The 14,427-nt window shown below is 43.0% G+C and overlaps 1 pseudogene; it reads right to left on the bottom strand.

Moving 5' to 3' along the window:
* Nucleotides 1-8,632: 8,632 nt before the first annotated feature.
* LOC126250086 (5S ribosomal RNA) lies at nt 8,633-8,750 on the bottom strand (annotated as a pseudogene).
* Nucleotides 8,751-14,427: the final 5,677 nt, after the last annotated feature.

Genomic DNA, 14,427 nt, shown 5'->3' with positions numbered 1-14,427 from the left:
TTAGAAATTTCTAAAAGTTTTAATACCATTCCGAAGACGTTTTATCTGGACTTAGGTGTTCACATAGTTGGAAATGAGTTAACCCAGAGAGAAATATGCAAGTTTGTTGAGCAATGGAGGAATTGTTTTTCCAGCTGTTGTTTTCTCTTTTTCCGGGCCTTATCTCGTATCTTCACAGGGTCCGCTTGTTAATCCGCAAATACGCTGCAAGCCACTGCACAGCACATGCACCTGTAACATGACAATTTTGGTAAACATTTTTGGAATACAGTGATCAATTAATTGGTATATTTTGATTAAAATTCAGTCTTGATCACGTTATGTCTGTTTTAATGAGTTGACTGCACAGCAGCAAGGAGAGCTCCACCTACCAACCCAAGGGAGCCAATGGGTCTGATGATGGTTTTATAGAAAAAACCGAAACCAGTTACTCATTAAAACAGACATAACGTGATCAAGACTGAATTTTAATCAAAATGTAACATGACAGGTCTTTGTGTAGCAACAGTAACATTAAATGACGCCACATTTTATGGTACTGATTTCATTTCATCTTTCAAAAAAAATGGTTCAAATGGCTCTGAGAACTATGGGACTTAACATCTCAGGTCATCAGTCCCCTAGAACTTAGAACTCCTTAAACCTAACTAACCTAAGGACATCACACACATCCATGCCCGAGGTAGTATTCGAACCTGCGACCGTAGCGATCGCGCGGTTCCAGACTGAAGCGCCTAGAAACGCTCGGCCACCAGCGGCTGGCATTTCATCTTTCGTAGGCTCATATTAGGAATGGCTGTGCTTCTTCTTGAAAGTATATCGTAACACGTGTGTGTACACAGAGGACAAACTGATTCCATGGCAGCCACTATTTACACCGTTACTTTGAAAATGTGTTTATACATGGAGGTCAAAAGAACACGTGTCTGATAAGTGTTTTCTGTATTTTCAGCAGTGGAAGTTGTAAGGTTTCTGGTTTATTTTTGGCCTGCAGTGAGAGTGATGTGAGTTCTATACAGGATATTAGGAAATTTCCGTTACAAACTTCTAGGACTCGTAGACTGGAATGAGTACATAATATTTTGAATAGGAATCCTTGTCCTGAAACGTACCGTTTCCGGGCTACAGCCGTTTGAAAACATGTTTGCTACGTAGGTACGCAGTAGGGTAATCATGGTAGGTTGGGAGGAGTGGTTATGTCGAATCGTCTGATGTCGTTTGATGTCTGTACTACCTCTCTGATTTGGTTCGAGCCTCATTCACATGTCTGTGAGTGATAGAGCGACATGGTTGAGTACGCGTTTGCAGAATATACCGACATGATCCTTCCGAAAGACGAAGCTCACGGTAATGGAAGATCTGCTCGTCGCCTTTATCAAGATCGTCCTCCCCAACGTCCGACCCCATCGCACACAGTTTTCGCCACAATTTCGCAACAGCGCCGGCCGGAGTGACCGTGCGGTTCTAGGTGCTACAGTCTGGAGCCGAGCGACCGCTACGGTCGCAGGTTCGAATCCTCCCTCGGGCATGGATGTGTGTGATGTCCTTAGGTTAGTTAGGTTTAATTAGTTCTAAGTTCTAGGCGACTTATGACCTCAGAAGTTAAGTCGCATGGTGCTCAGAGCCACTTGAGCCGTTTGAACGCAACGGCTTCGAGAAAAGCTACTTTCACCGTCGGGAGCGTGACTGCGCTGCTCGAAGGAGACGCGGTACATCCAAATTATAAGAGGTCTTACTGCATCCCGTTGAAGAGAACCCGTCAACGAATACTCGAGCAATTTCTTCTGCTATTAATGAGGGGTACTGTAAAACAAGTGATGTACAGCATAACGTCTAATCAAGTACTTGATAAAGTAGTCGTGTTACCAACATCTTTTGAAATGGTTGTAGTACGGACACGGTATGGTTTCCAATTAAAAATATTATCTGCTCACTCCAGTCAGCAAGTCCTAAAAGTCCGTAACGGGAATTTCTGAACACCCTATTTTTTCATTCGATGTGACATATTTCATATTTGTACACTGGACATTTTTCAGACAATAGTCTTCAGTAGTCGATATGTAATGCCTCAGAGGTCCTGAGTGCAGACACTGTGATCTTTGATTTTCCAGTAGCTTTGTTGTTGCAGTAACTTTCCGTGAGAAGAAAGTGAGTGATTACAGTACGGTATCTCTACTGAACTCTCTAGAAATTACCAACAGAGCTCATAGATACAAATTCAGAGAATGTTCAATTTTGGGAATATGATTTGGCAAAGATTAATTTGAGAAGTGAAGATTTTCAGGTAATGCTGTTGCTGAATTGCTTGCCTGAGCGTAATTTACTATTTATTTGGAAAACGGTCAGTGGGATTTTTAATACCTGGTTCGAGTCAGTTAGTTTTCATTGTCCAGACGTGAATAAGGAAAGGTATTTGTTCTCATGGCTGACTCTCAGAAGTTATAGATTTACCGCTCCTTTTCCGTTCTACTAATTCATTTCATGGCAAAGTCGTATTTTTAATAAAAATAATTTTGTGAAGATGATTGTCGTAGTCAGAGAATGAGTTTCATTATTCGCAACGTAGTTTCTGAATGCTAGTCTCCTCTTAATCATTCAGTAAATGCAACCGCCTCCTCACGAAATTCAGTTTTTGATTATGTTTGTCGCCGAACGGTATTGAGCGAAATTCAGCTGCTGATAAGTGAAGCACAATCTACTTGGCATAGTTGTGCGTCTTTGCATGACACTGCGCCAGACGTTCTTTCACTTAGCTGGTTTTCTGCTGTGCTGTACTTTAATGTTCGTTGATCTCGAACAGTACCGAGTTTGCGTTGCCAAAGGTAATTAACTAAATTTGTTAGATAACTTGTTAGAGCCAATGTAACATCAGTCAGGACACAGTAAAGTCATTCTCAGTTAAGCATTGTATTTCAGAATTAACATCAGATTCAATTTAGGTAAAGTTCAGGTCAAATTACATTCTTTTTTCAGACAGACTTATTTTTACTGAGCAGTGTTACATTCGGGCGTGTATTATTTACAGTTCGGAATTTTCTTTATTCAGTTTGCTCACGTAAATTGGCAGGGCGTTTTACGAAAAGCATTTTGGTTAGTTATTCTTCCAAAATTCAATTTTTAATTTTATGTAGCTTGTTTTATTCTATTAGATTTATACACTCCTGGAAATGGAAAAAAGAACACATTGACACTGGTGTGTCAGACCTACCATACTTGCTCCGGACACTGCGAGAGGGCTGTACAAGCAATGATCACACGCACGGCACAGCGGACACACCAGGAACCGCGGTGTTGGCCGTCGAATGGCGCTAGCTGCGCAGCATTTGTGCACCGCCGCCGCCAGTGTCAGCCAGTTTGCCGTGGCATACGGAGCTCCAGCGCAGTCTTTAACACTGGTAGCATGCCGCGACAGCGTGGACGTGAACCGTATGTGCAGTTGACGGACTTCGAGCGAGGGCGTATGGTGGGCATGCGGGAGGCCGGGTGGACGTACCGCCGAATTGCTCAACACGTGGGGCGTGAGGTCTCCACAGTACATCGATGTTGTCGCCAGTGGTCGGCGGAAGGTGCACGTGCCCGTCGACCTGGGACCGGACCGCAGCGACGCACGGATGCACGCCAAGACCGTAGGATCCTACGCAGTGCCGTAGGGGACCGCACCGCCACTTCCCAGCAAATTAGGGACACTGTTGCTCCTGGGGTATCGGCGAGGACCATTCGCAACCGTCTCCATGAAGCTGGGCTACGGTCCCGCACACCGTTAGGCCGTCTTCCGCTCACGCCCCAACATCGTGCAGCCCGCCTCCAGTGGTGTCGCGACAGGCGTGAATGGAGGGACGAATGGAGACGTGTCGTCTTCAGCGATGAGAGTCGCTTCTGCCTTGGTGCCAATGATGGTCGTATGCGTGTTTGGCGCCGTGCAGGTGAGCGCCACAATCAGGACTGCATACGACCGAGGCACACAGGGCCAACACCCGGCATCATGGTGTGGGGAGCGATCTCCTACACTGGCCGTACACCACTGGTGATCGTCGAGGGGACACTGAATAGTGCACGGTACATCCAAACCGTCATCGAACCCATCGTTCTACCATTCCTAGACCGGCAAGGGAACTTGCTGTTCCAACAGGACAATGCACGTCCGCATGTATCCCGTGCCACCCAACGTGCTCTAGAAGGTGTAAGTCAACTACCCTGGCCAGCAAAATCTCCGGATCTGTCCCCCATTGAGCATGTTTGGGACTGGATGAAGCGTCGTCTCACGCGGTCTGCACGTCCAGCACGAACGCTGGTCCAACTGAGGCGCCAGGTGGAAATGGCATGGCAAGCCGTTCCACAGGACTACATCCAGCATCTCTACGATCGTCTCCATGGGAGAATAGCAGCCTGCATTGCTGCGAAAGGTGGATATACACTGTACTAGTGCCGACATTGTCCATGCTCTGTTGCCTGTGTCTATGTGCCTGTGGTTCTGTCAGTGTGATCATGTGATGTATCTGACCCAAGGAATGTGTCAATTAAGTTTGCCCTTCCTGGGACAATGAATTCACGGTGTTCTTATTTCAATTTCCAGGAGTGTATGTTGAAAATGAAAGTCAAGTATTGTGATGCCACGCACTGCAGCATTGTCCACCCCACTGTGCAGTACAGAGAACAAAGCTCAGAACGGCTTGTATAACGTACAGTTTTGCGTTTCATAATCAATTTAGTAAATGTTAATTCAAATACAGTTTAATAGTTCGTGATACGTTTTACGACTCGATATTATCAGGAAGCATTTCTGTAATTATGTAACTTGAGTTCCAGATTACAGCACAGACACACTTGAAGTTAAAGGTGGAAAACTACTTCAGTTATAATTCACAGTGTTATGTTATTATGTTTATTAAGAGAAGTTGCGAAGTAACAGGAAACATCGCACATACAACCTAGGTGTGAGTTCGTGAGATATTCAGAGACCACAACAGTCAGCAAAGTTAGTAAAAGATGGTGACCTTCTACGTCGACTGTTGTCCCTCCTAGAAATTTTTGCCTATGGTGGATGTCTATATATTACAGCAATTCCAAATGAGTTGTGGTGCACAAGATCGGAGGTGGGCATTCTGCATATCGAGCCTTATCCACACTAGAAGCATTGAAGTACAAATGCCTACAATTTGCAGAATAATGGAATGAATGGTAGAAGCCTAAGCCGAAGAACTTCAGTTTGAGTTCTATCGAAATGCAGGAACACATGAGGGAATACGATGCTTACGACTTGTCGTAGAAGACATGTTGAGGAATGGAAGGCCTACATATACTGCATTTTTAGATAAGAGGAAAGTGTTTGAAAATGTTGTCTGATTTTTTAAAATTCTGAACGAAAGGGGGTTGAAATACTGGGAGTGAAAGGTCATCCACAACTTGTACAAAAAGCAGGCTGCAACTACGAGAGTTGCAGGAGCTGGAAAGGAAGTATTAGCTGAGAAGGGAATGAAACAAGGTTGCACGCTATCCATCGATACTATCTAGTCTATACATTCAGCAAGCAGTATATGAAACCAAGGAGAGTTTTGGTATGGTAGCTAATACAGTATCCTCCACGTCCAAAAGACGTTACACTTTAACCTGCTTTACTGCTATCTTTCCTTCTTTGTAAGTCACTAGAAACACAAAAAAGAACAGACCAGCACTGCTCGAACGATTTTATTCCGTAGCTGTTGTAAGCAGGAATATTTTGTCTGCAATTTTCTCTCCACCCAGGGAATTACCGTATCATCCGGAAAGTGTGCCAGTTGCGGCAATTTTCCGGCAGGAGGCGGTGGCACTCCAGTGGCAGCCGTGTTTTTGTTGCGGTCGGCGGCGGCAGTAGGGTATACCAGTGACTTATTGAAATGACCTTCCTAAATCTCCGGCGCGTTATGCCCACCGGCTGCTCTCGCTTACTGGCTACTCCTGCCGTGATACACCACACTCCAGTTTCCCTATCTTGCTCCCCTTAATAACACCTAAAAGACAGCTCCCGTTTGCTAGATCACTCAATAAAGGATTAGAACGAAGATTTATTATTACATATATCACACAATTACCTAACGATAATGCCTCTTTTTACTAAGGCTCGACTGTCGGCGTACATTAACTCTTTTTACTGTCTGTTTTCATTTCTGTCACTAGATCCTTAAGCCGTTGGCAGTAGAGCTATCTCACTGATTTGTGAGACTGTGAGCAAAGACGGACCTTTCCTGTCCTCTGCCTTATGGTCAAGCAATTTTCCAAATGGTTCAAATGGCTCTGAGCACTATGGGACTTAACTTCTGAGGTCATCAGTCCCCTAGAACTTAGAACTACTTAAACCTAAGTAACCTAAGGACATCCACACACATCCATGCCCGAGGCAGGATTCGAACCTGCAACCGTAGCAGTCGCGCGATTCCCGACTGTAGCGCATAGTACCGCTCGGCCACCCCGGCCAACACCAATTTTCCAATCTTGGACATATAAAACAAAGAGCAAATCATCACTGTGAATCCATTTACCACTAATAATCATTTCCTTTCCTGTTTCACTTGCAGACGGAGCGAGGGAAAAGCAACTGTGTTTATTTCTCGTGGTCCTTACGCGAAATCTATGTTCGCGGCAGTAGGATCGTTCAGCAGTCAGCTTCAAATGCCGGCTCTCTAAATTTTTTCGTTTGTATTCCTCGAAAAGAACGTCGCTTTCCATCTAGATATTCCTATTTGAGTTCCCGGCCGGCCGCGGTGGCCGTGCGGTTCTGGCGCTGCAGTACGGAACCGCGGGGCTGCTACGGTCGCAGGTTCGAATCCTGCCTCGGGCATGGCTGTGTGTGATGTCCTTAGGTTAGTTAGGTTTAAGCAGTTCTAAGTTCTAGGGGACTTATGACCTAAGTTGTTAAGTCCCATAGTGCTCAGAGCCATTTGAACCGTTTTTTCGTTCCCGAAGCATCTCCGTAACACTTGCGTGTCGTTCGAAACTACCGGTAACAAAGCTATCAAGCTGCCTGTAAATTGCTTCGATGTCTTCCTTCAACTCGACCTGATGCGGATCTCAGATATTCGACCGTACTCAAGAATAGATCGCACTAGCGTCCTATATGCGGTTCCCTTTACGGATGAACCACACTTTCCCACAATTTTCCCAATAAACCGAAGTGTTTTGCGGAGTGTGTAGGTATATTAGCAGTAGCCTTAACAACTTGTACACTTCAAGAATTAAGCTAAGCAGCTGGTTCCGGAAAAAATTTCATTCTCAAACATACTTCACTGATATAACCTCAGCTACTGCTATTGTTGGCAATCTATGATTTTACTTGAAAAGTCAAAACATATTAATTACTGTCTTGTACCTCTGTTAGTTGACTTTTGGCGTTCCAGCGAAACTCATTATAACTGTTATAATTATTCTTCCGTTCACAGATATCTATATTGCACACTGCAACTGGTACCATTATTGTCTTGCAAAATTTTGGTTTAGTTCGTTTTCCATTTATATCCTTGAGGGTTTTACGAATATTCCAGTTGATACGGTTGCGTCTATAAAATTTCCTATCAAACTTACAGAGTATTGTGATGAATTTTTCATACCATATGACACATTTCGATTCAGACCATAACATTTGTTTTATATGGAGGTAGTACCAGTTAACACAGATTTACAGAGCTGTATTTACGTACAGAAATCAGCTTTGTCCTCAGTGTAATTATAATATCGTCTGCACGCTCAGTATTATTTAATGTGTATTGAGAAAGATTTTCCGCTGTCAGAGATGTTTTCTCTGATATATACAAAATGGTAAGCTGGACGCAACAGCCTTGATTTTCCTTCATATTTTTATGTCGATAGATTTTTTTTTTACATGTATGTCAGCAGAGGTGTTCCCACGTAATATATTTAACTCTTTCAAATGGAAACTAATCTAATCATAATTTTTCAGAGCACATGCTATTCTACCAGATTCCATTTGGATATAAATGAAGTCAACATGTTGTTCATCCTATGAATGGAACGCCACCGATGAAGGCGATATGCGCGGATACAGTTCTCGGAAAGTAATACTTTTGAAATGTAGGCGTTGGTGTATATCAAAATGTCTTTAAACCAATATGAGATTCTACAAGTAAATGTAGAGGGTTCTATTCCGAATATATTCTTTCATGTTTTTGCTGCACACCTTCCTATAGCTATTAAAACAGTTTTTCCCACGATAAAACTACTAGCATTACTGTTACTACGGAAGAGCGACGTAACGCAGTACTTAATACTGGGCTCGCATACAGAAGGATGGTGATTCAGCTCCAAGTCTGAGGCTTTTCTATGGCTCCCTTAAACTGCTCAAGAAAAAGCCAGGATGGTTTCTTTGAATGGGGCATGGGCGATTTCTTTCCCATCCTTTTCCATTGTAATAAGCCGTGTGATAAGGTTCTGGATAAATGGGCACTCCGTCTTCAGGCCACAAGTGGCCCATCGGGACTATCCGACCGCCGTGTCATCCGCAGAGGAGGATGCGGATAGGAGGGGCGTGGGGTCAGCACACCGCTCTCCCGGTCGTTACGATGGTTTTCTGTGACCGGAGCCGCTACTATTCGGTCAAGTAGCTCCACAATTGGCATCACGAGGCTGAGTGCACCCCGAAAAATGGCAACAGCACATGGCGGCCTGGATGGTCACCCATCCAAGTGCCGGCCACGCCCGACAGCGCTTAACTTCGGTGACCTGACGGGAACCGGTATATCCACTGTGGCAAGGCCGTTGCCTTTCTGGATAAATAATGAAGTATTATTATCGGGGAAAACGCACCCATTTCTCTGGAAACTACAGAACAACAAAAGTAAGTAACATACAAGTTACAAATAATGTACAACAAATAAATGATTAAAACATCCGTCTAAAGTGCCTATTTAGAGTTCATCAGACATCAGAACAGCTTTTTTGAGATGTTTAAATGGCAGTTGTGGTACGTTGTGTTCCGGCGTAACGACAAGTGCCAGCACGAAGACAAGAGCGATACAGCACAGAGGGCTGTGAGACGACGTCAGCCAATAGCACGCTGACTAGGACGTCACCACGACAGGAGCGGCCTTTACACGAAGAGAATAAAAGCGACGAGTCGCCTAGCCTGGGACGCACTAGAAGAGCCGCACTGGAAGACGAGCCGTGACTTGTGAACAATATCATTTACCTGCATGGAAATTGTATAAATTAAAGGACATTGATCATTTACACGGCACCAATTGCTTGCGACCAATCCTTGTAAAGACGCCGGTATTGTCAATCTGCTTTATTGTAGTAAAACAATTAATGTGATTTGCTTGAATTGTTGTTTAACTATCCGAGAATACAGTATCCTAGGCACCCTATATTACACGAATGGGCAGGATTCCACACGTTATGACGTCGGAGTCACGAGACACCGGCAGTTTGAGAAGACCATCCTGACCCATGACTGCTCCACCACTGTCAACAACTCACGGAGCTGGAAACAATCAACGTCTAGACGAAAGGTCGGTGCACAATTTACTGGCGTCACATTTGTATCGGAGATGCACACTTTCGCCGGCTGTAACTACGCAATATTTCCTTCCATCTTTCACAAAGGGTTGTAATGAAATCAAGAAAAGTCATAGAATTAAATAAAATAATAGAACAAAATCAAAATGTTTTCCAGAATACATAAATGTTTTTGGAATTTGCACGGTTATCACGGCAGTTTAATCAATATAACCGGTCTAATGCCGGCCGGAGTGGCCGAGCGGTTCTAGGCGCTTCAGTCTGAAACCGCGCGACCACTACGGTCGCAGGTTCGAATCCTGCCTCGGGCATGGATGTATGTGATGTCCTTAGGTTAGTTAGGTTTAAGTAGTTCTAAGTTCTAGGGGACTGATGACCTCAGAAGTTAAGTCCCATAGTGCTCAGAGCCATTTGAACCATGTCTGTTTTGTTATCTTCTTGTTGAACTGAAGTTTCATAGACTCTGTAGCTTTTTTCCTGGAAAGTAGTAGCAGACTTGTCTTTATCTCTTTCATCCTTTTCAGCGTTGCTTGTCATTTGTTGCTGCTCCGTTATTCAACAGTGAGAATACCTCTTCAACTAGAATAATGGATTGGTCAGTGGTTTCCATGGAACTATTCTCGGTGTTGCTCGCTGAAGTACTTGAGACGATCAGTCCCTGTGCCTCTAATCTTGTCCGCTGCTGCTGGGTATTTCGTAGAATGCAAACCTGCCTTGGACTATTTTCTTGAGTATGTCCTGCCCCATTGAACACTTGAAGTGTTCTAGGTTGTCCGACATATATTACGTGTGCCTTGCAACCGCCTATCAGAATGTGGGACAGGATATCGGATATAGTAAACATTCGTACAGATCTAATACAGTTCTAGCACTGAATCTGTTCCGGCGTAACCACAAGCACCGGCACGAAGATGATGAACGCAGAGAAAGCTGTGAGACGACGTCAGCAACAGTACGCCGACTATGATCGCACCACGACAGGAGCGGCCTCTAGCCGAAGAGAATATAAGCGAGGCTCCTGGTAGCCTCGGCGGAATAGTAGGAGACACACACTAGTGAGACCCGGACAGTAGAAAACGGACACTACTAGAGCTGTTACATGGACATTCTATACGAGGTGCGGCTAGAAAAAAACCGGACTGATGCTGGAGAAAACATTTATTTACAATTATTTACAATTTCATGTTATCTCCTTCAATGTACTCTCCTCCTCGGTCTCTACACCGCTCCATACGAATTTTCCACTGTTCATAGCAATGCTGCAGATCATTTTCGGTAAGTCCATACATTACTTCCGTCGCTTTTTCTTTTACTGCTTCAACAGTCTCAAATCTAGTTCCTTTCAAAGCTGACTTGACTTTAGGGAAAAGAAAAAAGTCACAGGGGGCCAAATCAGGTGAGTAGGGTGGATGATCTAAGATGGGAATGTTGTATTTTGCCAAAAACGTCTTCACTGACAACGCACTGTGAGCTGGGGCATTGTCTTGGTGAAGCATCCATGACTTTTTTCTCCACAAATCGTTTCGTTTTCTCCGTACTCGCTCACGTAGGGTAGCCAGGACGCTAATGTAGTAATGCTGATTCACTGTTTGTCCCTCTGGTACCCAATCAATGTGCACAATCCCTTTGATGTCAGTTTTTCCTGACAATGGTCTGCCATTGCGAGTGTCATCACTGGTGTCTTCGCGGCCATCTTTAAATCGTTTAAACCACTCAAACACTTGTGTTCGCGATAAACAATCATGGCCGTACACTTGCTGTAACATTACAAACGTTTCACTTGCAGATTTTCCTAGTTTGAAACAAAATTTGATGTTAACACGCTGTTCTTTCTGTACACTCAACATTTTCCGACGCACAGACAAAACGTCAACTACTTAAAACAGACGCCACGGGCAGACTGAGTGCAGGAGGCAGATGAAACTCGAGCAGTAGGCGGAGCGAGAGTCACGTGACAGGCCACGCGACTTTCAGCCTTATTGCATTCGTTTTATTGTTTCACCAGTACTAGTCCGGTTTTTTTCTAGCCACACCTCGTAAAGCGAAAGACATTGATGATTTGCATATCGCCAATACCTTGCGACACGACACTGTAAACGAAAGTTAAGTATTGTCAATCTACTTTATTGTAATAAAAACCATTAATGTGATTTGCTTGAATTGTTGTATAGCAATCCGAGAAAGCAGCATCCTTTAGGCACCCTATAAGAGACGAATGGGCAGGACCCCACAGAATGTTGTGTCTGTTACGCCCCTTTTCGAATCCGATACTTTTTCCTATCCATATTTTGAAATTAGTACCGTCAAGTCCTTGTTGTCTAACACTAGAACTCACAGAGTCATCATGAGGATGTAATTCAAATTTGTTCTGGATTTCAGAAATATTGTAAGATAACTAAACTATGTAATTTAGGAAAAAGACTGTACATATCATTATCCATTTGAGTAAACTCAGCACTATCACCAACAGAACATAAATTATCAAGCAGCCAGTCAATGATTTCCAGCGTTGTGGGTTGCACATGAGTTGTATTCTTGTCAAACGCGAACTTCGAAGTATTTTTCTCTAATCGAATCCATGGACTTGATTTACGGATAGTGGAAGTTGATCTTCCGCTTCACGAAGTATAAACAAAAGGAGATGAACAAAAATGATTAACTATTTACGAGTTCGGTGGTTTCACAAGGAACACTATATACACGTACAATAACATTTGTTGACATATGTGGTATTACAGTGCCTGTGTTGTTCGGAAGTATGATGCATTGTTCCTTCGGACATGTATGGTTGGTACCATATGGAAGTTTGGGTCAGGCCGTGAAGCATGCTCAGGTAGCCTAATGATAAGGCGACTGCTCGCAATAAGAGGAAAATCCAAGTTCCAGTATCGGTCCGGTACAAAGTTTCACTGTCGTCATCCCATTATACAGCTCATAGTTGTCCATATTTGCAACTCCGAATATATTTCACGTGATCGTTCACGTAACCAGTCAGCTACACCACGAAGCGCTGCACAGTATGTCCTCACAATGAGCACTAGGCAGCGACTGTCACGTGGCCAGCGCTGCTTTCGTTGAATGATGTTGATTTCATGGGCACATAAGCAAAATTTCTGAAAGTGTCTTTCCTCGATTTTTCGTTAATTATGCTTTTTCTGACATCAGGATCAAAAGGCTCTATTCTCAGGTATTTATCTATCTGGTCAATTTTCAGCCGGCTGATTCAGGTGGTTCATAAGCAACCTGTCAAATATAAGCCGAAACAGTGGCCTTCCTGAGGCGTTCCTGTTCTAAGTATATCGTTATTTCGTACGCAGTAAGCGAAACTTACCACCAGTGCACAGCTGTTCCAATAAATCTGGTTCTTGTACAGAAACATTCTTCTTCCTGCGCTGTAGGGTGAAATATAGAAGCCGCACGTTCCTCAGGGGGAAAGTGTTGTTGTGAAGCAATAGTATTTGAAACAATATAATAATACTTCATTACTATGTTAGGCAGAGAAGCGTGTTGTACTTAGATGACAGAGTACCTAGGAAAACGTGATGTTTTTGCTCGGTCTAGTTACTGATTTTAGAATCACATGAAGGAATGCGTCCTAAAGCGCCAAAGCAGTTTATGCGATTTTTTTGTTATTAGACACAAGGTTGTGTCTTCTGCAGCATTTGTAAATATTTCCAGTTCTATACATTTAACTGCTGTATAAAATATTTAAGTTATTTGGAATTTATTGTTAATTCTTTATTTAAAAATTGTTATGGAAAGTGAACTTCTTTCTATATTTAAAACTAGGTGCTGCGTATGGACAACTAACTCAAACTCCATCATTCATACGCCATCTTCTACCTTGAAACAGAAGAAGGTATTTTACCATGGAACATGTGATATTTAAGAATTAAGTGAGTTAAACATTTTTGCAAGTCTTGAAAATGTAAGTTTGTGTTGGTTCCTAATACTTCAATTTGAAAATGCATTTAATTTCTAAATGCTTTTTGATAAAACTTGTTTGATTTAAATTACAAATTATCTGTGTGTAACAGAGTATTAATGCAACATATGACTAAATACAGTATTGACAAGATTTCCTCAATTGCAGCCCAATTAAATTCCAACACGACATCTTTTTCTAAGCACATGATCATGACGTACATTGGAACATGTTTTCACATTTGGGAAAGCCTTAACTTTGCCGACTAATTTTTGTAACTTCAGAAAAAGAGTGCAGCATATAAAAAGTGAATGCCATCGTATAAAAATGGAATTAGAAAACATATTAAACTTAATGTCATCATATAAAAATGGAATTAGAAAATATATTAAACTTTTGGTACAGGTTTGGCTACAGGCGGAAGTCAGAAAAGTGTTCCAAGATGCAACGCTGTTGTCTACTCAATGTAGTTTAAATTCTCTCTACTTCCTTATCTTCGGTCTACGACACACATACAGACAGAGGACTCACAATAATTAGCAATATTAAGTGCTCAGAAAGTGCACTATGGGCCGCAATCCAGGCAGCCGCACTTCCAAATACTCGCGTCGCTATTTACGCCGCCGAGTTTCCTACAGCCGCCACCGCGGCACGAGCGCGCTGCCACGGACAATTACGCCGCTGCCAATGAGATGCAAGCATCCCCTCTCGGGAGCCCCTGAGGCGGGTGTACTTAAGTCCGAACATTCATCGACTGATCCCATTTTGTGTGTTTGGCAGTTCAATAACATGTACAGACTTTCACAATGGCTATGGCACTACAGACATCGTGCTGAAGAGTGACAGATTTATAAATATTTTGTATCTCTATAAATTTCTACGTTGAGTTCTACTGTTAGAGAATGACGGCTGCTACTACAGTAAGAAAGTTATGTATTACTTTTCATATTTGGTATTACATGTAGAATGAATTAATATTTAAATTCTTTGCTAATGAA

This window comes from Schistocerca nitens, chromosome 3 (assembly GCF_023898315.1).
Source record: "Schistocerca nitens isolate TAMUIC-IGC-003100 chromosome 3, iqSchNite1.1, whole genome shotgun sequence".
NCBI classification, from domain to species: Eukaryota; Metazoa; Arthropoda; class Insecta; order Orthoptera; family Acrididae; genus Schistocerca; species Schistocerca nitens.
This window is presented reverse-complemented; position numbering and strand designations above follow the sequence as displayed.